Source organism: Pseudophryne corroboree, chromosome 1 (assembly GCF_028390025.1).
Source record: "Pseudophryne corroboree isolate aPseCor3 chromosome 1, aPseCor3.hap2, whole genome shotgun sequence".
Classification (NCBI taxonomy): domain Eukaryota; kingdom Metazoa; phylum Chordata; class Amphibia; order Anura; family Myobatrachidae; genus Pseudophryne; species Pseudophryne corroboree.
Window position 1 is genome coordinate 357542083 of NC_086444.1, and position 11453 is coordinate 357553535.

An 11453-nucleotide genomic window follows, 5' to 3' on the forward strand; every position below is an offset into this window, starting at 1 on the left:
TCTGACATGGCTTGAGTCTCAGGTACTGACAAAGGATAGGTACGACCTCGAGGTGGCATTTTCCCCGGAATAAGCTCAATAGGACAATCCCAGGGTCTATGCAGGGATAATTTATCGGCCGCCTGTTCCGAGAAGACATCTGTAAACTCCCGATAAGCCTCTGGAATAAGCTCTACGTCCGACTTAGACGATGCACGAAGTGGGTAGACAGGAGTAAGACAATTCGAGTGACAGAAAGGACTCCAAGAAATTATCTGCGTCGACCTCCAGTCGACGTGAGGGTTGTGAAGCTTGAGCCAGGGAAGACCAAGGACGAGATCATGAGACATCTCCTGAATCACAAGAAACTCCAGATGTTCTTGGTGCAAAGCTCCCACTTGCAGCTTGATTGGCATAGTATGACTTGTAATCAGAGCATTAGGAATTTGGGTACCATTAATAGCAGTTATCGTAATAGGTCGTTCGACCGACTGTAACGTCAAGCCCAAATTCTGGGCGCAGGAAAGGGAAATAAAATTCCCCGCAGCTCCTGAGTCCAACAGTGCCTTAACGGTTTTGACTTCAGACTCAGAAAACAGAGATACTGAAAGTAGACAGTCCACTACCGGAGAAGATTGAGAAACAACCCCTAACTTGACTTCTCCGGAACAAGCTAGGACTGCCCGTTTCCCGGGCGAGACTTGCAAGACTTGAGGAAATGATCCGCGGCTCCACAGTAGAGGTAGAGTCTACCCTCACGCCGACGCTGACGCTCTTCTGGGGACAGCCGAGACCGATTAATCTGCATGGGTTCGTCTGGACTGGAATTGACTGTCTGCTTAGAAGGAAGAGATCGGAGCCTCGACCGATCAGACCGACTACGTTCACCACCTCGTTCCTGCATACGAAGATCCACCTTTACACAGAGTAAGATCAACTGTTCCAAGGAATCTGGCAAATCTCTAGTAATCAATTAGTCTTTCAAACGATCCGAGAACCCGTTCCAAAAAGCAGCCCGGAGGGCATCATTATTCCAGCTCAGTTCCGAAGCTATAGTTTGAAAGTGAATTACATACTGTCCCACTGTACGAGAGCCTTGTCGAACTCGAAGCAAGTCAGCTGAGGCAGCAGTCGTCCTGCCAGGCTCATCAAAGATCCTTCGGAATGACGCCAAGGAAGTTGGTATAACAGGAAACTAACGGATCTGATCGCTCCCACAACGGTGACACCCACTCCAACGCTGCACCCTCAAGTAACGAGATAATGTATGCCACTTTAGACTGGTCAGTAGGGAAGTTGTGTGAGAGGAGTTCGAAATGTACCTCACACTGATTGAGAAATCCACGGCAATTTTTTGGATTCACATTGTAACGAGTAGGAGTGGGAAGCTGAAGGCGTGACCTGGTTCCAGACAAGGAGGAAACATTGCCAGAGACAACCACTGAAGCGGATACTGGAACTGGAGCTAGAACCACTGAAGCCAGCAAAGTCTGGATTTGATCCAGCCGACCAGATAACTCCTGGAGATAGTGCATCACCTGATTCTGTGCTGCTTCCTGACTCTGTACTCGGGAATACCAGGAAGGTTGATGATTCCGCACCAGTATTGCACAATTACATGTGTTTATCAGGACCAGTATACATTTGTACGGAGATAATCTCTTATTATTATCTGGTGGTGCACCCAGAGTCAGGAAAGGGCTAGAGCAAACGAAGAGTAAAGAAGACTCTTTTTTGGGTGCACTCTTATTAAGTATGTATTTATGAAATTTGTTAAAACATACAATTTTTATTATATTTAATTAAAATATTGTCCGTATCCACTCATATTGCATTTGTAGGAGGAACAAGTCAAAAAATGGGGTTATGTCCTGGTTTGATCTATCCCAATATAGACTGGCATGGGGGTGTAGATATATTAACCATACACCTGTTCTCATGCCATACCAGTACAAGCTGTGCTTGTTTTAATGGGACCAAAATAGGTCATGCAAAAATATGTATCAGTTACACCGGGATTATGTGTACCAAATAAACTATCTCGTCTAGTCTTAGCCACTTAAGCCCTCAATGGGTACTTGATAGGATAGAACTGAAAAGATTAGGTTCTATTGAGTCTCGCCTAAGAAGATGATGGTTAAGGAGACCAAAAATTGGTGATATACCGATGTTCTTGCCTGAATAGAATCAAGAAAATTGTATGAGATGGGAAGGAAGAAGTAGTGGTGATACTGCTGTTGGTATTCGAGTTTTGATTTGGAACAACCTCAGATTACTACACTGGGTATTCTTTGAGGGTCACCCCTCAAATACTGACCCAGCCCATCACCGTTTTGCTTCCAAGATCAGACGAGATTGGGCTCTAGCGGTGAGGTATGGTAGTAACCTATGAATGAGGAGTTCCACTCACCAATGAGAGTGCACCTATTTAATAGATTTAAGGAAGAAGTGTGGATCTGCTGTCCTGTTAGACCTGGGATTGCTCCCAGGAATCATGGATGAGAGTCCACGAAAATAGAAAAGGTATTGAATTCTTTATAAGAAATAAGAAAGTAACATAGTGCATAGATTCAGGCAATTTATAGACAAAATGTGCATGTAAAATTGCAGATAAGTTTGCACATCAGTATTATCTATGGTATATATTCACACTGAAAACCCAGCAAAAATGCCCTTTTCTGGGTGAGGATTTCATCCAAAACACTTTCATTTAAATATATAGGTAATATATCCAAGGGTGCTATCAAGTGAGGTCTCAGATACAATGTATCAAATATTGTCTGACGAGCAAAAAGAATAATATTATATCAGGTATAACATGTATGTATCAAGACTAGGGCTATCATCTTATATGCTATCAATTAGTTATAATAACTGATAAAAATAAAAATTATTATATTAGTATGAAAGGTGATACCAATTACTGCCCAGGTCCCTGGGTCAGTCAAGGGTGAGGATAATAAAGATATTCTCCCGTGTGAGAACCTTTTTGCATGCCTGGTTCAGAATCCTTCTTGCATATTGTAGGAATCAAGGTCCTTACTGCATATTGGATAGGAATTAGGTAGGAAAACGCGTTTCACCCGTGTCCACGGGCTTGCTCACTTCCATTGCTCAATGATTGATTCCTACAATATGCAAGAAGGATTCTGAACCAGGCATGCAAAAAGGTTCTCACACGGGAGAATATCTTTATTATCCTCACCCTTGACTGACCCAGGGACCTGGGCAGTAATTGGTATCACCTTTCATACTAATATAATAATTTTTATTTTTATCAGTTATTATAACTAATTGATAGCATATAAGATGATAGCCCTAGTCTTGATACATACATGTTATACCTGATATAATATTATTCTTTTTGCTCGTCAGACAATATTTGATACATTGTATCTGAGACCTCACTTGATAGCACCCTTGGATATATTACCTATATATTTAAATGAAAGTGTTTTGGATGAAATCCTCACCCAGAAAAGGGCATTTTTGCTGGGTTTTCAGTGTGAATATATACCATAGATAATACTGATGTGCAAACTTATCTGCAATTTTACATGCACATTTTGTCTATAAATTGCCTGAATCTATGCACTATGTTACTTTCTTATTTCTTATAAAGAATTCAATACCTTTTCTATTTTCGTGGACTCTCATCCATGATTCCTGGGAGCAATCCCAGGTCTAACAGGACAGCAGATCCACACTTCTTCCTTAAATCTATTAAATAGGTGCACTCTCATTGGTGAGTGGAACTCCTCATTCATAGGTTACTACCATACCTCACCGCTAGAGCCCAATCTCGTCTGATCTTGGAAGCAAAACGGTGATGGGCTGGGTCAGTATTTGAGGGGTGACCCTCAAAGAATACCCAGTGTAGTAATCTGAGGTTGTTCCAAATCAAAACTCGAATACCAACAGCAGTATCACCACTACTTCTTCCTTCCCATCTCATACAATTTTCTTGATTCTATTCAGGCAAGAACATCGGTATATCACCAATTTTTGGTCTCCTTAACCATCATCTTCTTAGGCGAGACTCAATAGAACCTAATCTTTTCAGTTCTATCCTATCAAGTACCCATTGAGGGCTTAAGTGGCTAAGACTAGACGAGATAGTTTATTTGGTACACATAATCCCGGTGTAACTGATACATATTTTTGCATGACCTATTTTGGTCCCATTAAAACAAGCACAGCTTGTACTGGTATGGCATGAGAACAGGTGTATGGTTAATATATCTACACCCCCATGCCAGTCTATATTGGGATAGATCAAACCAGGACATAACCCCATTTTTTGACTTGTTCCTCCTACAAATGCAATATGAGTGGATACGGACAATATTTTAATTAAATATAATAAAAATTGTATGTTTTAACAAATTTCATAAATACATACTTAATAAGAGTGCACCCAAAAAAGAGTCTTCTTTACTCTTCGTTTGCTCTGTACTCGGGAAACTAGGTCCTGCATGGCGCTTGCCTCTGGGTTCCGATTCCCCGGGTCCATGTGGCCTGAGTATACTGTCACTGGCCTAGACTGAGGGTGTTGTGAACTCGGGGATTCTTCCGATGGTTGGGAAGAGGAACCACGACTGAGCTGGAAAAGGGAAGGCCTGATATAGGATTTCCTCATACAGGACGCTGACAGTGGAGTTTGATGAAATATTAAAGAGCTTTATTGCAGAGGAAAACAACTTAAAGTCAAATGCCAAAAAGGAATAAATGAAGGAAATGTCCAGACCCACTGAAGGGTTTAGTGAGCAGTATTGGGGGTGCTGGTAATTAAAGAAACTGTGGGTGATGTTTAAAAGTCACTGATAACTTGTGGAACTTATGAATGATGATTAATAGCACAGATGATTGAAGAACTTGTGAGTGGTGACAGAGATGCTGATGATGTGAGAAACTGAAGTGCAGGGGTTTTAGACGCTGTTGGTTTGTAGGACTTGAGAACGGAGACTGAGACGCTGATGGTGTGAGGAACTGAAGTGCAGGGGTTTTAGACGCTGTTGGTTTGTAGAACTTGAGAACGGAGACCGAGACGCTGGTGGTGTGAGGAACTGAAGTGCAGGGGTTTTAGACGCTGTTGGTTTGTAGGACTTGAGAACGGAGACTGAGACGCTGATGGTGTGAGGAACTGAAGTGCAGGGGTTTTAGATGCTGTTTGATTGTGGAACTTGAGAACGGAGACTTGAGACGCTGATTCCTAGGAGCACGGATGACTGGAACGCAGAGAGGTTTACCGGCCGCTGAATACACTGGAGCCGGTGCAGCGAACTGGCAGCTGGAAATGCCGGAGACACTGGAGTACAACTGCAGAGATCCTTGCCGGGAATAAGAGCACTGGCATCTACATCAGGGAAAGACGATACTCAGGCACTGAAGCTCTGTCCGGCGTCTGACTTTGAATCTCCCGCCAGCGCTGGATTGGCGGAGCAGTCTGATGACGTCACCTGCCCCCCGTCCACGTGATGCCGGGTGTCATGGCGGCGCCCATGCCCCGGAGAACTGCCGGTAGCCGTGCCAACCAGATGCCGGAGCCCGTGGCCCACCGAAGGCAGAGGCCGCAACACCGACCAGCAGACACGCAGGGGTAAGCGCGGCGAACGCCGCCTCTGGTGTGTTACAGACCAGTAAAAATGGTAGCCACAGTAGCTTCCAAACCTCCTTATCCACTAATCCTGGTCCAGGACTTCCCACTGTTGCAGGAGTTTGTTACCTGGCATGACATTGGCAGACAGACAGAGGTTGAGCTGTCGCAGGGGCCAAGATCTACTGGAAGCCAAGGTTGTATGACTGTAAAGCTCTCTCTTGCCAGTGAGATTGAGACACATTAGTCCCCCATTTGCGAAAGAGTGTCTTTGCAGGACTTTAGGTGAGATCAACATAATGATGGCAACTTGTCCAATACTTTTTAAAATGTGGTAGTGGTAAATGGTAAGGTAAACTCTGCTTTACCACCTGAAGGTGTACCTTACTTTATGTGAAAACAATTTGTTTTACCTTGTAACTTATTTGCAAGATAAAAGGGTAGACCAGTTGCTGATTCCCCGAAAACACAAGCAGCTGGTATTGAGGGCGGCTCACATGAATTTATGGGGTGGCCATTTAGGGGAGGAGAAAACTCTCCAGTGTATCCAGCTATGGTTCTCCTGGCAAGGCATTCATGCTGCAGTAAAAAAATATTGTCAGGAATGCCCAGTGTGCCAAAAGAATGCACCCCATACAGAATTTAGGGCGCCCTTGGTTTTCCTGACTATAATGTCCATGCCTATTGAGCCAATTTTTATAGATCTGATAGGGCCAGTAGAAAAATCGGATCATGTGCATCAGTATATATTGGTGATGGTGGACTACTCCACCGGGTACCCGGAGGCCATACCACTATGTAACATGAAATCTAGCACTATTGTCCGGGAGTTCTTGATGCTGTATACCCGTCTAAGAATACCAATAGAGGTCCTGACCGACTAAGGTACCCCTTTTGTGTCTAAATTAATGAAATACCTGTGTCGCCTGTTAAAGGTGGATAGAATTACCACTTCGGTTTACCACCCGCAGACGGTATACAGCATGGAGTAGGGACAGAGGCAGCATGGAGTAGGGACATGGTGTAGGGAAAGAGGCAGCATGGTGTAGGGACAGAGGCAGCATGGAGTAGGGACAGAGGCAGCATGGAGTAGGGACAGAGGCAGCATGGAGTAGGGACATGGAGTAGGGACAGAGGCAGCATGGAGTAGGGACAGAGGCAGCATGGAGTAGGGACAGAGGCAGCATGGAGTAGGGACATGGAGTAGGGACAGAGGCAGCATGGAGTAGGGACAGAGGCAGCATGGAGTAGGGACAGAGGCAGCATGGTGTAGGGACATGGAGTAGGGACAGAGGCAGCATGGAGTAGGGACAGAGGCAGCATGGAGTAGGGACAGAGGCAGCATGGTGTAGGGACAGAGGCAGCATGGTGTAGGGACAGAGGCAGCAGGGAGTAGGGACAGAGGCTGCATGGAGTAGGAACAGAGGCAGCATTGTGTAGGGACAGAGGCAGCAGGGAGTAGGGACAGAGGCAGCAGGGAGTAGGGACAGAGGTAGCATGGTGTAGGGACAGAGGTAGCATAGTGTAGGGACAGAGGCAGCAGGGAGTAGGGACAGAGGCAGCAGGGAGTAGGGACAGAGGTAGCATGGTGTAGGGACAGAGGTAGCATGGTGTAGGGACTGAGACAGCAGGGAGTAGGGACAGAAGCAGCAGGGAGTAGGGACAGAGGCAGCATGGAGTAGGGACATGGAGTAGGGACAGAGGAAGCATGGTGTAGGGACAGAGGCAGCATGGTGTAGGGACAGAGGCAGCATGGTGTAGGGACAGAGGCAGCATGGAGTAGGGACAGAGGCAGCATGGAGTAGGGACAGAGGCAGCATGAAGTAGGAACAGAGGCATGGAGTAGGGACAGAGATGCAGGAGAGAGTGCAGCCTGGAACCCCCATTGGGAAGCACCACCGTACCAACACCCTCCATGGACCAGGCCCCCACCGCTTACCTGTAAGAAGAGCTTCGGCGGCCGCCTGGGTGGGGAGGGAGAAGACGAGAATCAGCGGGGAGAGCGGCGGCATCCAGCCTGGGGGACAGAGACCGAACCGCTCCGAGGTCAGTAGCGGAGATGGTCGGGCGGGTGTCTAGTGGGCTGCCAGGGAGCAGCGGCTGACACACGCTACTTGCAGCCGTTATTCGTGTGGGGGGGTGCATGCAGAGCAGAGGATGAGGGGAGGGCGGGAGATCATACTCTTCATGGTCTCCGCCCCTTCCAAGTTCCTCCCTCTGTTGTTGGCAGCAGCACAATGACGGCGGCGGTGGGCAGCGGGTGAGGTAACTATGGGGGGCCGAGCAGGTATGATGCCCTGGCCGGCGGCGCCCCCTTCTGCTGGACCTCCCACGGCGCACCTTAGTTACGCCTCTGGGGTGGAGACAGGGAGAGGCTGGACAGGTAGGCTGCTCAGTGAATACACTGAGCTCTGGAGCTGCCAAAGACTGTGCCCTGTGTGCCGGGGGTTGGCAGAACAAGTAGTGGACAGCGGTGGAGGGAGGCAGGGGGGGGGGGGGGGGGGTTGCGTTACAGGGAAAGCAGAACGACGGGGCACAGGACAGGGAGGGTAAGGTCAGAATGGGGTGGGGGAAAGAAGAGGAAGCCGAAGTGGGAAAGCAGAAGGGGTAGGAGAGCAGGGTAAAGTGAGAGTAGAGCAGAACAGGGAGAACAGAGTGGGGGACAGAATGGGAAGTGCTGAAAAGGTGTGGAGGCAGAATGGGGATTGTAGACCGGGGACAGAATGTGTAGAGCAGACTGGGAACAGGGGGGGTTATTCCGACCCGTTCGCAGGCAACGGTTCTTCGCTGTGGTGCGAACGGGTCAGAACTGTGCATGAGCGGTGCGCGCAATGCGCTCGCACGTCGTTGCCCGGCGAGTGGCTACAACAAAGAAGAAAGTGATCGCTAGTGCGATCAAAAGAAGATTGACAGCGGGGAGGCGTTCCAGGGCGGATACCTACCGTTTTCCGGGCGTGGAGATCCGAACGCAGGCGCGTCCAGGCGCTTGGAGGGCAGATGTCTGACATCAATCCCGGGACCTTCGTCGCTGGATCCATCGCACGGGGTAAGTAGGTCTGACCCTGGTCTTGTTTTGCAGGATACTTTTTTAGCATAGCAGGGCGGCGTCAAGTTGATCGCACCAGCAGCAAAAAGTTGCTACATGCGATCAACTTGGAATGACCACCAGGGAGTGCAGAATGAGGGTCGGAACAGATAGAGCAGAAACGGGTGTGGGCGGTAGAACAGGGAGCACAGAGATGGAGTGTTGATTTGAATAAGATGTGCAAAGTGGCGGGAGGGGGAGCAAGCTGGACAGGGAGAGCAAAGGAGGTGGGGGGGGGTGCAGGATTTGGAAACAGGGAGTGCAGAGCTGGGGAGGGGGCAGAACAGGGAGATCAGAGGCAGAACAGAAACCATGCACAGTGCATTCCTCCCTGCACCCCCAGCATGTAAAATACATATTGCACCCCCACTATAACCAGTCCCCCTGGCCTCTTACCCCATTTGTAGTCCGCCCCCAGCCACGGGTGAGTGCAAGGCCAGCACGTTCCACAGGCAGTCTAGCCGGGCCCTCCCCCACCTTGGGAAGTGCAAGCAGCTGCCGGGTGTCCTTGCAGGGAGCGCAGTTCGCAGTCTGGCCGGGCGGCGGCACTAGCAGCAGGAGGACATGTAGCAGCATTGGGTGGGAATGGAGCTGCGAGGATGCAGCGTCTTGAGCTGTGAAAGGCTACCATGCGCTTCTCCGAGACTGTGGGCAGCGGGGATCGCACACGCACCGAAGCACCAGCTGGGGGAGAACCTGAAGGACAGCAGCCTGGGGCATTAGCGCTGGTGGGGCTGAGGCAGGACAGGGGGCTCGGAGGGTGGATCGGGCAGCAGAGAGAAGGAGGCGGAGCTGCTCACATAACTCATAGGTGTAACAGCAACTGCTGCCGGGGAAATTGAGGAGCTGGCCGGGACTCATTCTACACGGGGAGGTTACCGGAGCACCGGGGTGTGTGGGAGGAAGGAATGGCCTGGCTGGCCGAGTCACCAGGGTGCAGGTCTCCGGGGCAGCAACAGTAGTAGCGGGACAGGCACTGTCGGTTACTACTACATTACACCCCATAGCCTTCCAATATTACCAGCGGGTAAGGGGCAGAGGCGTAACAAGGGTTATGCCTCTGCCCCCCCCCCCCCAAAGATTCATAATATAAGCTATGTTCGCGCGCCTAAAGCGCATGCGCAAAAAAGTGGGCATGGTCACACACCAGATGGGGCATGGTCACACACCAGATGGGGCATGGCCACTGAAATTAGGGCTTGCCGCCATGACACGTCACAATGGAAACATTCTTTTCAATTGCACACGCACCTTACCTGTATGATGGTTTCCCACAATGTGGAACCTCCGGAGAAATGTATCCTCTGAGGCAGACGGCGTCTTCAGTCGGTATTCACTAGTCATGTAGGAGATCCCATCGTCCAGAAGATGCCTGTTTGTGTAGGAATATTAACAAGGTCACCATCATACAACAGCGGTTCAACAAGGCTCACATCCTGCCCCCTGCGTCTTTCAGCCACACCATCACCAATCCCCTGTGTCGTCTCCCAGCAACCATCACCTACCCCCGTGTCGTCTCTCAGCAACCATCACCTACCACTTGTGTCGTCTCTCAGCACACCATCACCTACCCCCTGTGTCGTCTCTCAGCACACCATCACCTACCCCCGTGTCATCTCTCAGCAACCATCATTGGGAGAGGAATCAGCAGCAGAAAGAAAGAAGTAATAATGCCACTGTATAGGTCATTGGTACGGCCTCATCTAGAATACTGTATTCAGTTCTGGAGGCCATATCTTCAAAAGGATATTAATACATTAGAAACTGTACAAAGGAGGGCAACTAAAATGGTGCATGGCCTACATCACAAAACATACCCAGAAAGACTAAGAAATCTCAATATGTATAGTTTGGAGCAGAGAAGGGAAAGGGGGGACATGATAGAAACTTTCAAATATATCAAGGGTTTTAACAAAGTCCAGGAGGGAAACATTCTCCAAATGAAGAGAAGCAATAGGACACGAGGACATGCACTGAGACTGGAGGGGGGGAGGTTCAGGGGAAATTTGCGGAAAAATTATTTCACAGAAAGGGTAGTGGACAAGTGGAATAGCCTCCCATCAGAGGTGGTAGAGGCTAAGACAGTAGAGCAATTTAAACATGCATGGGATAGACATAAGGATATCCTTACAAAGAAATAAGGATCAAATAAGGTTAGAGATAAAAATAATATTAAAAAAAAGGGGCAGACTAGATAGGCCAAGTGGTTCTTATCTGCCGACAAATTCTATGTTTCTATCACATACCACTTGTCGTCTCTCAGCACACCATCACCTACCCCCGTGTCGTCTCTCAGCAACCATCACCTACCACTTGTGTCGTCTCTCAGCACACCATCACCTACCCCCTGTGTCGTCTCTCAGCACACCATCACCTACCCGTGTCGTCACTCAGCACACCATCACCTACCCGTGTCGTCACTTAGCACACCATCACCTACCCCCTGTCGTCGTCACTCAGCACACCATCACCTACCCCCTGCCGTCACTCAGCACACCATCTCCTACCCCCTGCCGTCACTCAGCACACCATCACCTACCCCCTGTGTCGTCACTCAGCACACCATCACCTACCCCGTGTCGTCACTCAGCACACCATCATCTACCCCCTGTGTCGTCACTTAGCACACCATCACCTACCCGGTGTCGTCACTCAGCACACCATCACCTACCCGGTGTCGTCACTCAACATACCATCATCTACCCCCTGTGTTGTCACTCAGCACACCATCACCCACCCCCTGTGTTGTCACTCAGCACACCATCACCTACCCCCTGTGCCGTCACTCAGCAC

At 49.0% G+C, this 11453-nt stretch overlaps 2 pseudogenes; one reads left to right on the top strand and one right to left on the bottom strand.

The window, feature by feature from the left end:
• Positions 1-2248: 2248 nt before the first annotated feature.
• LOC134945625 (5S ribosomal RNA) lies at positions 2249-2366 on the bottom strand (annotated as a pseudogene).
• Positions 2367-3747: 1381 nt separating this feature from the next.
• LOC134945629 (5S ribosomal RNA) lies at positions 3748-3865 on the top strand (annotated as a pseudogene).
• The last annotated feature ends 7588 nt before the right edge of the window (positions 3866-11453 follow it).